Raw genomic sequence first — 12109 nt, 5'->3', positions numbered from 1 at the left:
TAATGAAATGCCAAATACAAGATATCCTCAAAACAGTCATTCTGTACAGTTCCACTAAAAAGGCCATAACTTGCATTATACACCTCGGATTGCTACGGTTCTGGTCTCATTTTAAAGCTTACAAACAGGGCTATAACTTCTATGTTTTGGTCTCAGCCCAGTTCAATCCGTAAGATGCCAAAAAAGTACTTAGAAAGTCACGGCTGTGATAGGGCAGATTTCACTTAGGCATTTCCTCAAACAACTCATGTGCATATAAACACTCTACTATAATTACTACTATACTTCATTCTCTAGCCATCCAAAATGGGGGAAAACTCCCTCAAATACTCATAATCCCTGTCAAGAAAAGCACTTCCAAATAGCTTCACACAACATCTCTCAAACTTCATCTCAAATTCCATTTCTCAATACACATTAAAACACTTCTCATACATGGAATCTATCCAACAACTACAAAATGGCTACTCATCTCCACTCAATTTCTCATTAATCATACTACATACTGATCCTGCATACATCTCTACTCAAAAGCTTATTCAAATATTAACTTGGTTGGATTTACTTACCTTGTCAAAAGGTGACTTCTTTAGCACTTTTCGTTTCCTTTGTTGTCTTGTCTCCTCTCTACAACTCAAAACCACAACAAGAACAACAACAACCAAATAAGCCTTCACTATAATTATAAGAAAACTCACATCTAAAGCATGAATCCTTACCTTAGGATGCTTTAGATGAAATCTCTACTCAAAATCCCTCTTAAATCCTTTAGAAATCTTGGAAGATTGGATGGAGAAATTGAGAGAAATTAGGCAAATGGAAGAGGCGGTGGAATGGATGGACTAAAGGGTTTCTCTACACTTAACCCTTTTTAGCTCATATTATAAGCATCATTTCCCATTTCGCCCTTGCCCTTCCTTGGAAATTCCATCTACATCCTTTGATTCCTTACAACTACACCCCCATCCAAACACAATCTCTACTAAATTTCCTTACATTTTACTCCCCACTTTTCCTACTAATTAGGGGTAGAATGGTCATTGTGCCCCAAAAGAAGAATTCTCTAGAAAACTCAAGAAACTTTGTATTAGGCTTGTCGCCGCGGTGAAGAACTTTCCGTCGCCCCGGCGAAAAAGGGCAGAACCTAACCGTGGGTACAGCTCTTCCTCGCCGCGGTGAAGCTTCTTCTTCGCCTCGGCGAAGATTGGATTTCCAAACTTCACCAAAATTCAACCAATTTCAAGGCAACCATTCAACCAACTCAACATACATGTAACAAACAAACTCAATTGAAGCCGAAACAGTAAACTTTTAACTAATACAGTAAATCTTAAATACATACCTCAAGCGGGATATTACATTAAGTAGCGATTCAGGCATAAATGCACTAAGAAGTATCTAAAATCCAGCCTAAAAGCTTAAATAATATAGTATAATCCTCGGATTATCAAATACCCCCAAACTAGAGACATGCTCGTCCCCGAGCATCAGGTACAAAACAAGATAAAAGAAAAACACAAACGTTCAAAAACATAAAATAACAATTAACAAAAATGAAAAAGAAAAATGAAAGGGTCGACTCACAAAACAACTGCCTAGAATTTATACCAATCTCAAAAGTTGTTGCAAAATTATTATTAGAAAAATGTTTAACACTCCAAGAAGTTAAAAGTTACATCGACTTTCTTTCTCAATTGGTCCCCCGAGTAGGTAATCCCCACTTCAATCCACCTTTCGACTTCCCGGATTATTTTATACAGGAATGCAAAGTTTATCAAATGGTGGCAGACTTCATAAGCCTAAATATTAAACTACTCTCCACTAATGAGGACTAGACAAAGATAAGAATCAAAAGGTCTTTATAAGCTGGTAACACTAGGCTTAGGTAGTGGGTTCCAAGAAAAAGGATAGGAATAACAAAGTAAGAGAACCCGATTTTCCTCACGCAAACACTAAAATCAAATCGAACTCCACTTCTTCTCAACCACTAATCAACGTGTCCACTAATTTACAACCCTCAAACTTGTATCTTTCTTATTTCTGAAACCATATATGCGGCAGCGGAAGTGTGTCTAAGGTGTACGTGGCGTTGTTATACCAAAGGTCGCCAAGTACTGCTAGGCAGTTTTTAAAGCAGTTACTGGTTTCCAGCCGAGATACCCTTAAACTAGGCAGTGTTTTTTTTTCTTTTTTGGTTAAAAAAAACAAATCAATTGAATTGAGGTGGAATACCTCTTTTGTTTTTATTGCCCTTCTCACAACCCCCAAACTATTCTTTTAGTTTATTCATACAACTCTTCCCGTTCTTTGTGTTTGCATTAAGATCAAATTCTCCTAAGGGTATGACAAAGTGTTTAGGGTATAAGGATCAGATAATTTTTGGTTTGCCAAGAAAAATAAAGTCATAATAATTCATACGGCTCAAATGGGTGACTAGGGACAATTTCATTCATGGGTCGGCTAGAAAGGCTCAAAAGTTCCAAAAAGAATTCCTAAATCATCTCCTCAACCATGTCTAATCCTAGAATTTCGCCTCAAGCACTTCTCTACTAGGTTCTAAAGTCCACCAACATTATCAAAGCTTTACCTAAGTACATAAAATGAATCTAAGCATGCCGAAAAAGTGAAAATGGTGGTTGAACCACTCAACAAACTTCAATCAAAATCCAGTCAATAAACATAAACTTGAAGCAATGCTTAACATTTCCCAACAATAAAATCGCAACAACCCTATTCTCATCATTGATTTATACAATTCATCATCGGCAAAAACAATCAAACTAAGGAAAAATAAACGAAAGTTGAAAAATTTCTAATTTTCCTACCCCCAAACAAAAGGTGACATTGTCCCCAATGTCCCATTACGCATAAATTAGGAATAGAAAATTAAAAATAACAAAGGTACGAGATAGTTCCCTGGTTAATCCGTGAAGTATTGCTCCACAGTGCATACCCGGTCTTTGACTTTTTCCTCTATCGAAACATCTGTAAAAACAATTGAAACTGTGGTGTCCACTGTGTTAGAAAAATTCACAAACTAATATGAAAATATTACAACCCTAATCTCGTCTTTACATCAACTAGAAATTAAAACAAAAACTAAACAAACCAAAACCAAAAAGCAGCAAATTAGTTCAAAGTTCGAAATGAAATACAAAAACAACCAAACACAAAGAAAAATAAAAACAAAAACAGAACAAGTGTTCAGGTGCTCAATCTTCCACTTCCTCCTCTTCCTCGGCATCATCCTCTTCTGAATCGGAGCCTAACCATTCATCTGAATCCCAGTCTTCCCACTGGTTTCCTAAAGTATCAATCCCGAACTTGTTGCAGCAGCTCATTTGCAGATCATGTGTCTTTTGGGTCTGCTCTGCTAACCAATCTTGGCGTCGCCCCATCCGTTTTAGCTCACCCATCATCTTCTGCATCATCTCTCTCATCGGGGCTGTTGAACCGGATGGGGTGGCAACTGCTGTGGTTCTCCTCCTCTTGGTACCTGATCTTAGGGCTGTTAGAATCTGGATATCCGATCCGAATAGGGCTTTTTCTGATCCGATCCAAATTTTCGGATCAGGCTATATCCTGATCCGAATTCGATCCGAATTATGTAGATATCTGGTTTTACGGATATCTGATTATTCAGATTAGATAATTGGATATCCGAAATTGATCCGAATTTTAAAATTTTCTTATTAAAATCAAATAATTCTAGCGATAAAATTGAAATTATAATTCCCTTACATGATAAAAGTATCTAAAAAAATTAACATGAAGCACAAAACATTTAACATATGTTGTCCAAACACTGTCACAGCCTAAATGACTATGCTATCTTCATCCTTACATGATAAAAGTATCTAAAAAAATTAACATGAAGCACAAAACATTTAACATATGTTGTCCAAACACTGTCACAGCCTAAATATTGACTATGCTATCTTCATTGCCAATTCCTACTCGTCATCATCCTCTTGTACAAAACAAAACAAAACAAAACAAATAAACCATTTCAATAAACAACTTTTAAGATTAACAACAAAATTAATTGCATAAGGTTATCTGGGCGGTTCATGTGACCAATTCGGAATTTGAACCAAAAACTTAATCATAAAATTCATCAAATTTCCCACGAAAAAGTACAAGCTTTAACTTAATCCCTCTATTATGAAAGATAATTCAGCAAACAAACCATGAATGAAGATCCAACAAACAATCCATAGTCAAAGCATCCATCACAAGACAAGGCAGAAAATTCAGCAATTTATAATGGAAAACACTACAATTTCGAAAGGGAAAAAGAAAATTCAGCAAATCTAAAGAAATTTACTTACGATCGATTTGGGGCTTCAATTAGGGATTTAGGAGAGGAACTGATGATTTGGGGTTGTTGACGAGAGACTGAGAGAGTTGAGTTTGAGTGTCTGTCGAGTGTCGAGCGAGAGAGACTAAGATCTGAGAGAGTTGGGTTTGAGTGACTGTGTCTGTGAGTGTTCGAGCGAGAGAGACTGAGATCTGAGAGAGTTGAGTTTGAGTGACTGTGTCTGTGATTGTGAGTGTTCGAGCGAGAGAGACTGAGAGTGAGAGAGTTGAGCGAGAGGCCGAGAGAGACTGTGATTTGAGTCTGAGAGAGTTTGAGTGATTGTGTGTCTGTGTTTGTGTCTGTGCGTGTTCGAGCGAGAGAGACGTAGTTTTAGTTTAGGGTTATTTTAAAAATCAAAACGACGTAGTTTTAGACTTTTAGTAAAATCCGGATCGGATACAGATATCCGCTTTTTTAACAATCCCGATCCGGTATCCGATCCGAATATTCAGATTTTTTTAAATTACGATCTGTATCCGATCTCAATTTCTAGATATCGTATTTTTTCGGATCGGAGTGGAGGGGATCAGGATCGGATATCAGATTTTTTTGAACAGCCCTACCTGATCTAGGCCCTTCATTTGGTGGAGATGCAAGGTGTTTGCGGAAGTAGGCTATGTCAAGGACTGGAGTAGCATGGATCAGTGACTCATCCTTATTGACCTCGATTCCTGCATTAGTGCACAACTGGGTAATAAGTTGGGGAAACGGAAAACCGCCTCGCCCCGATTTGGCTGTAGCTTGAATACTTGTCAGGATGATGTTCCCTACATCCATACTCTTCATTGTGGCAATAGAATATAACAAAACTGCCTTATCACGCGTCACTGTACTGTAGTGTGTCTCCGACATCATTCTAGCACAAATAAAATACTGCCACAATCGAGCCATTGGTGTTAAACTAGTCCCCCTAATAGTTTTCTTGCCCTTCTTTGAAATATCCCAAGAGGCATCTGGTCGTGCTATGGTACTAAGGATCACCTCATCCCTTATTTGTGACCTCTTAACCTCCTCATATTCATCTCGGTCAACCTAAGGTAAATGGAAAAACTTATTTATGACATCCGCATCAAAAGCTACATCAGTACCCCTCACATAAATAGCTCACCACAATCAGAGAGGTTAGCATAAAACTCTCTCACTAGAGGTCCTACAGTCGCATGCTCGGGTTCGCTCTTAAAACCTTCCTACTGTCTCCCTCGACTCCAATCATCGGCCTCATTTGTAGTTAATCCACACTCAGGGATAAAGCCTTTATCTTTCCTTTGGGCTGCCCCTTCATAGTGTTTCCTGCTGCATCATTAATGAAACGGTCGTTAACCTTCTTTCCCTTATTCTTGGCCTTGGATGGTACCTTGACTTTGGGTGCCATTTTCTACAATTCAACTCACAGTGCAACCCAAAAATTCAAACCTAGGTTCCCCATAACAACCAATTCAATTCTGCAAAAATTTACCACACTTCCAAAAATTCGCACTTAGACCCCGAAACTTCGATTTCTCCAAATTCAACAAAACACTCCAAAACTCAAAACCCACACTCCTCAATATCACAACATGCATAATCAACCCTTCCTCAAACAAAATCGAACTCACAAGCACCGAAAAATTCACAACTCAACCAATAATCAACTTTTTCAGATCTACAAATCAAACTCGAAATTGTGTGATAAAAAGCTTAGGGAACTTGAGATCTTACCAATACAAAGGATTATTTGCCACCAATTTACCCAGAATCACCCCATATTGGAAAGGCCAAATTTCTTGAACCTAAAAATTTCGTGAAATTTTTGCAAAAATTGTTGTTGAAATGAGTTGTTTTGGCGTTTAGGAGGGTTAAGGAGTGAGAACTTTGGTTGGGAAAACACTTAGAAGGCAAAGGATTGAAATTGGAAAATTTTTCTCTCAAATGGATTTGAAAAGTCACGTGAAGAATGAAAAACGAAAGTGGGTATTTATAAAAAACAGTCTTCGCCGCGGCGAAGTTCTTCGTTCAAAACCCTAAATTCAAAACCCAAGTCTTGCTGCGGCGAAGAAAAATACTTCACCGCGGTGAAAACTTACCGTGGCTACTCGCCCCAGTGAGGAAAACTCTTCGCCGCGGCAAAATTGCCTTAGAAAAAATTTCGTCCAACCTTCTTCGCCACGGCGAACACAAATTTTTCACCAGGCCAAAAACTTACAGGAGCTGCAAAATTCTTCGAGTTGCTTCGCCTCGGCGAAGAACAATCTTCGCCGCAGCGAAGTCTGGGATTTTTAAAAACTCATTTCATACAATGTGCTTCACCCTGGCGAAGTCTGGAGCATTTTCTTTCCTTCTTCAAGCTAAAAAATTCACCTGAAACACCCAAAAACACACAAATTAAAAATCATTCAAATCATATGAAAATCAAATAAATTCAAACATAATAAAATGACAAATAATTGAACACTTGGGTTGCCCCCCAAGAAGCACTTTTTTATAGTTGGAAAGCTCGACTCTCTCGATCTTTCAAGTAAGAATGTCAAACCGTATTGGGATGGATTTGCAACTCAACATCCCATCAATGTATGGCTTCAGTCTCTATCCATTGACTGTAAAGGTGCCCTTTTCTTCATGTGACACTTCACCGCTCCATATGGGAAAACCCTTGTAACTATGAATGGTCCAGACCATCTAGACTTAGTCCAGAAAAAGCCTAAGTCTAGAATTGAACAACAACACCTTCTGTCCTACTTCAAAGTTCTTCCTAATATGCTTATCATGCCACTTCTTGGTCTTCTCCTTGTATATCCGAGCATTCTCATATGCTTCGAGATGGAACTCATCGAGTTCGTTCAAAGTCAACATCCTTTCTTCCCCAGCAGCTTTCAAGTCCATGTTTAGCTGCTTGACTGCCCAATATGCTTTACGCTCGAGTTCTATTGGCAATTGACACGCTTTCCCATAAGCCATCCTAAAGGGCAACATACCAATAGGAGTCTTAAATGCAGTTTTGTACGCCCATAACGCATCATCTCATTTCTGTGACCAATCCTTCTTAGATGCATTAACTGTCTTTTTATAAAATTCCTTTAAGTTCTCTGTTTGACAGTTCCACTTGCCCACTCGTTTGTGGATGGTAAGGTGTTGCAACTCTATGTGTCACTCCATACTTACCCAACAGTGCATCTAATTGCCTATTGCAAAAGTGGGATCCTCCATCACTAATAATTGCCCGTGGCACCCCAAACCTTGAGAAAATATTATTTCTCACAAACTTAACCACTACCTTAGCATCATTAGTTGACAATGCAACTGCTGCTACCCACTTCGACACGTAATCCACCGCTACCAAGATATATGTGTTCTAAAAAGAATTTGGGAAGAGACCCATGAAATCAATCCCCCACACATCAAAAAGCTCAACCACCAGGATTTTGTTCAACGGCATCTCATCTCTTTTTGAAATATTACCACTCTGTTGACATTGGTCGCACTCCTAAATCATCTGGGAGGAATCCTTAAAAAGGGTTGGCCAATAAAACCCTGATTGTAAAACCTTGGCTGTTGTCCTAGCTCCTCCAAAATGGCCACCTACTTCCCTCTCGTGACAATGCCGTAGAATGCTTTCCATCTCCTCCTCCGGGACACATCTCCGTATATTTGATCAGCAAAGTGTCTGCAAAGAAATGGCTCTTCCCAAAAGTAGTACTTCAAATCTGAGAAGAATTTTCTCTTTTGTTGGAATGTCATACCACTTGGGAGTACCCTTGATGACAAATAATTTGCAAAATCTGCATACCATGGTGCTTCATCCACTCTCATCAATTTCTCATCCGGAAAGGTTTCTCTAATTGGGATTTCCTCCTCATTTTCCTGGAGTGGTCTCTCAATTCTCGACAAGTGATCTGCCACCACATTTTCCAACCCTTTCTTATCTCGTATCTCGTATCTCCAACTAAAACTCTTGCAACAGTAGGATCCATCTAATCAGCCGAGGTTTCGCTTCTTGCTTTGCCAATAGGTGCCTGAGTGCCGAATGGTCGGTAAAGACGATTACCTTTGCACCTAACAAATACGAACGAAATTTGTCAAAAGCAAAAACCACAGCCAACTATTCTTTTTCAGTGGTGGTGTAATTCAATTGTGCATCAGTGAGTGTTTTGCTAGCATATTGAATTACATGCAACACTTCGTTTTTCCACTGTCCTAATACTACCCCTAGAGCAAAATCACTAGCATCACACATTAATTCAAATGGCAGTCCCCAATCGGGAATCGTAATAATAGGTGCAGATGCTAATAATTTTTTTAGAGTTAGAAAGGCATGTGTGGATTCATCATTAAAATCAAACACAACATCCTTATTCAACAAATTGCAAAGGGGTTTAGAAATCTTAGAAAAATCCTTGATGAAGCGTCTGTAAAACCCAGCATGCCCCAAGAAACTTCGGACCACTTTGACATTTGATGGTGGTGGCAGCTTCTCAATCATTTATATCTTTGCTCAATCAAGTTCTATTCCGTCCTTTGAAATCCTATGACCGAGCACTATTCCCTCCTAGACCATGAAGTGACACTTCTCCCAATGGAGCACCAAGTTCGTCTCCTTACATCGCTGCAAAACAAGAGAAAGATTAGTTAGACAACTATCAAAAGACGAACAAAAAACTGAGAAGTCATCCATGAAGACTTCTATAAACCGTTCCACCATGTCTCAAACGATCGACATCATGCATCTCTGAAATGTTGCTGGTGCATTGCATAACCCAAAAGACATCCTTCGGTAAGCAAAGGGGTCATAAGGACAAGTAAAGGTCGTCTTCTCTTGATTTTTAGGAGCGATGATAATCTGGTTGTATCCTGAATACCCATCTAGGAAACAATAATAGGCATGTCCTGCCAACCTCTCCAACATCTGATCAATGAAAGGTAGTGGAAAATGATCCTTCCTTGTCGCCTCATTCAATTTTCGGTAATCAATGCACACTCTCCAGCCCATCACTGCCCTAGTTGGTATCAATTCGTTACTCTCATTCCTTACTACCGTGATACCTCCCTTCTTCGGAACCACTTGTACCGGGCTCACCCATGGACTGTCGGAAATAGGATAAATAATCCCTGCATCTAGGAGTTTCACCACCTCCTTTCTCACCACTTCCTTCATCGAAGGATTCAATCTCCGTTGTGGTTGTACCCTAGGCTTAATATCATCCTCCATGAGTATCTTATGCATGCAAAATGATGGCAAGATGCCTCTAATGTCCGAAATAGTCCATCCAATTGCTAGTCTATGTTCCCTCAACACCCTAATCAACCGCTCTTCCTCCAATTTACTCAAACCTGAACTAATGATCACCGGGAAGGTTTCTGAGTCCCCAAGATATACATATTTGAGGTGAGAAGGCAAAGGTTTCAACTCAAGCTTTGGAAGTTCTTGATTTTTTTCCTTTTCCTTCTCTTTTTCAAAATCAAACTCCTCAAATTCTATATCTTGACTCTCATCAATTGGTTGAAGTGCTTCTAACAACCTAGCACATTCATTACTCGCCGACTCATCTACCTTTACTATTTTTTATTTGGCTATACACGCTTCTAGAGGTAATTGTAAGGTGTTCTCTTCAATAGATTATACAACCAATTTATCCACCACATCGACACTAAAGCATGAATCCGATTCGGATGGAAATTTCATCGCCTCAAAGACATTGAAAGTTACTGTTTCATCTTGAACTCTCAACAGTAACTTTCCTTCTTACACATCTATAAGTGCTTTCCCCGTGGCCAAGAATGGTCGGCGCAAAATAAGTGGAATTTCCTTATCCTCTTCCATGTCCAACACAACAAAATCTGCCGGAAAAATTATCTTATCCACCTTCACCAACAAATCTTCCACTATCCCCCTCAGGTGTTTTATGGACCTATCCGCTAGTTGCAATGACATGGTCGTTGGTTTCACTTCACCAATTCCCAATTTCCTGAAAACAGAAAAGGCCATTAAATTAATACTAGCACCTAAATCACATAAAACATGATCAAAAGTAATATCTCATATAATGCAAGGAATAGTAAAACTCCCTAGATCTTTGAGCTTCGGGGGTAACTTCTTCTGGAGAATGGCGTTGTACTCCTCCGTAAGCATCACCGTTTCCTCATCTTCTAACTTCCTTTTGTTCAATAGGATTTCCTTAAGGAACTTCGCGTAGCTCGGCATCTGCTGAAATGCATCTGCTGAAATGCATCTGCAAAAGGAATGTTAATATGCAATTTTTTAAATATTTCAATAAATTTTGAAAACTGCTTATACTAATTCTTTTTCTTTAGTCTCTGAGGAAAAGGCATGGGTGGGGTGTGATGCGCCAACTCTGGTGGTATCTCGGGGAATAGCAATTTCTCCTTCTTCTTTTGCCTTTCTTCGTTCTTCTTGTTCTCTTCCTCCAAACCACTTGGTTTCTCATCAACCACTATCTCTTCATCAACTTCCTTTTTAGATTCTTCTTTTCCAGCTTGCTCAACTTCTTCCAAAACTGTCCCACTCCTCAACATTATGGCATTTGCTTGCTCACGTGGGTTAGTCACTGTGTTGCTTGGTAAAGAACCCTGCGGTCTCTCATTTAGCGTCTCGGCCAATTGGCCTATCTGTACCTCAAGATTCTGAATGGACGCCCCTTGATTTCTAAAATTCATCCTCGTCTCATTCATAAAACCCATGGTCTTCTGCATAAATTTTCCAAACATGTCTTCCAACTTCGTCACTCTTGGATCTCCCGGTTGATTATTCATCCCTGGTTGGTTATTTGGCAATGTCCTTTGGTTCTATTGATTATTTTGCTGGTTCTGATTGCCCCAAGCCAGATTTGGATGATTATCCACCCCGGATTGTATGTGTTGGAGTACGGTTTGTTTGGTTGCCTCTGATTTCCTGCCAAGTAGTTCACTTACTCTGATGATGAAGATGGCTAAGCAAATGTGTTCCCCACTTGACACTCGCTGCTCACATGGTTTCCTGCACAAAAATCACAAGTCAGTTGAGGTGCTTGAATAGAGTTTACCTGCATACTTCCCAACTATTTCTGAAGTGCCGTGAGTTGGGCTAAGATGGCTGTGAAGGCATCAACTTCATGAAGATCCATAGATTTTCTTGATATTGCTCTCTCATTTGGTCTTTGATAGTTGTTGCTTGCCAAAACCTCAAGCAACTCATAAGCCTCCTCTGGTGTCTTATTCTGCAAGGCTCCTCCTGATGTTGCATCCACCATGGTTTGCACGTTACCCATCAGTCCATTGTAGAATGTTTGGACTTGAAGCCAAACTGGCAACCCATGGTGCAAACATTTCCTTATTAATTCCTTGTACCTCTCCCAAGCCTCATACAATGACTCAGATTCATCTTGTAGAAATGATGTGATATCATTTCTCAGTTTTGCTGATTTTGCTGAAGGGAAGAACTTGGTCAGGAACTTCTGTGCTAGATCATTCCATGTTGTGATAGTTTCCGATGGTAGTGCCATTAACCAAACCTTTGCTTTATCCCCCAATGAGAATGGGAATAACCTCAACCTAATGGCGTCATCTGACACTCCGTTCGACTTGAAGGAGTCACAAATTTTTGAAAAGTTCGCAATATGTTGATTCGGATCTTCCTTCAAATCACCATTAAACCTTACCGACTGCTGGATCATCAGAATGATTGCCGGCTTAATCTCAAAGTTGTTGGCTTGCACCGTAGGCCTAGTAATACTCGACCCACTACCATTAACTGTGGGAACTGAGAATTCCCTTATTGTC

At 39.5% G+C, this 12109-nt stretch overlaps 1 non-coding gene across 1 annotated transcript; it reads left to right on the top strand.

Moving 5' to 3' along the window:
• The first annotated feature begins 11638 nt into the window (after positions 1-11638).
• On the top strand, positions 11639-11745 carry LOC116143024. Its single transcript, XR_004130076.1, has one exon. It is a non-coding gene; the product is annotated as a small nucleolar RNA R71 (small nucleolar RNA).
• Positions 11746-12109: the final 364 nt, after the last annotated feature.

Source organism: Pistacia vera, unplaced genomic scaffold, assembly GCF_008641045.1.
Source record: "Pistacia vera cultivar Batoury unplaced genomic scaffold, PisVer_v2 Contig423, whole genome shotgun sequence".
Classification (NCBI taxonomy): domain Eukaryota; kingdom Viridiplantae; phylum Streptophyta; class Magnoliopsida; order Sapindales; family Anacardiaceae; genus Pistacia; species Pistacia vera.
The sequence above is the reverse complement of the archived record's forward strand: the minus strand, read 5'-3'. Positions and strand labels throughout refer to the sequence as shown.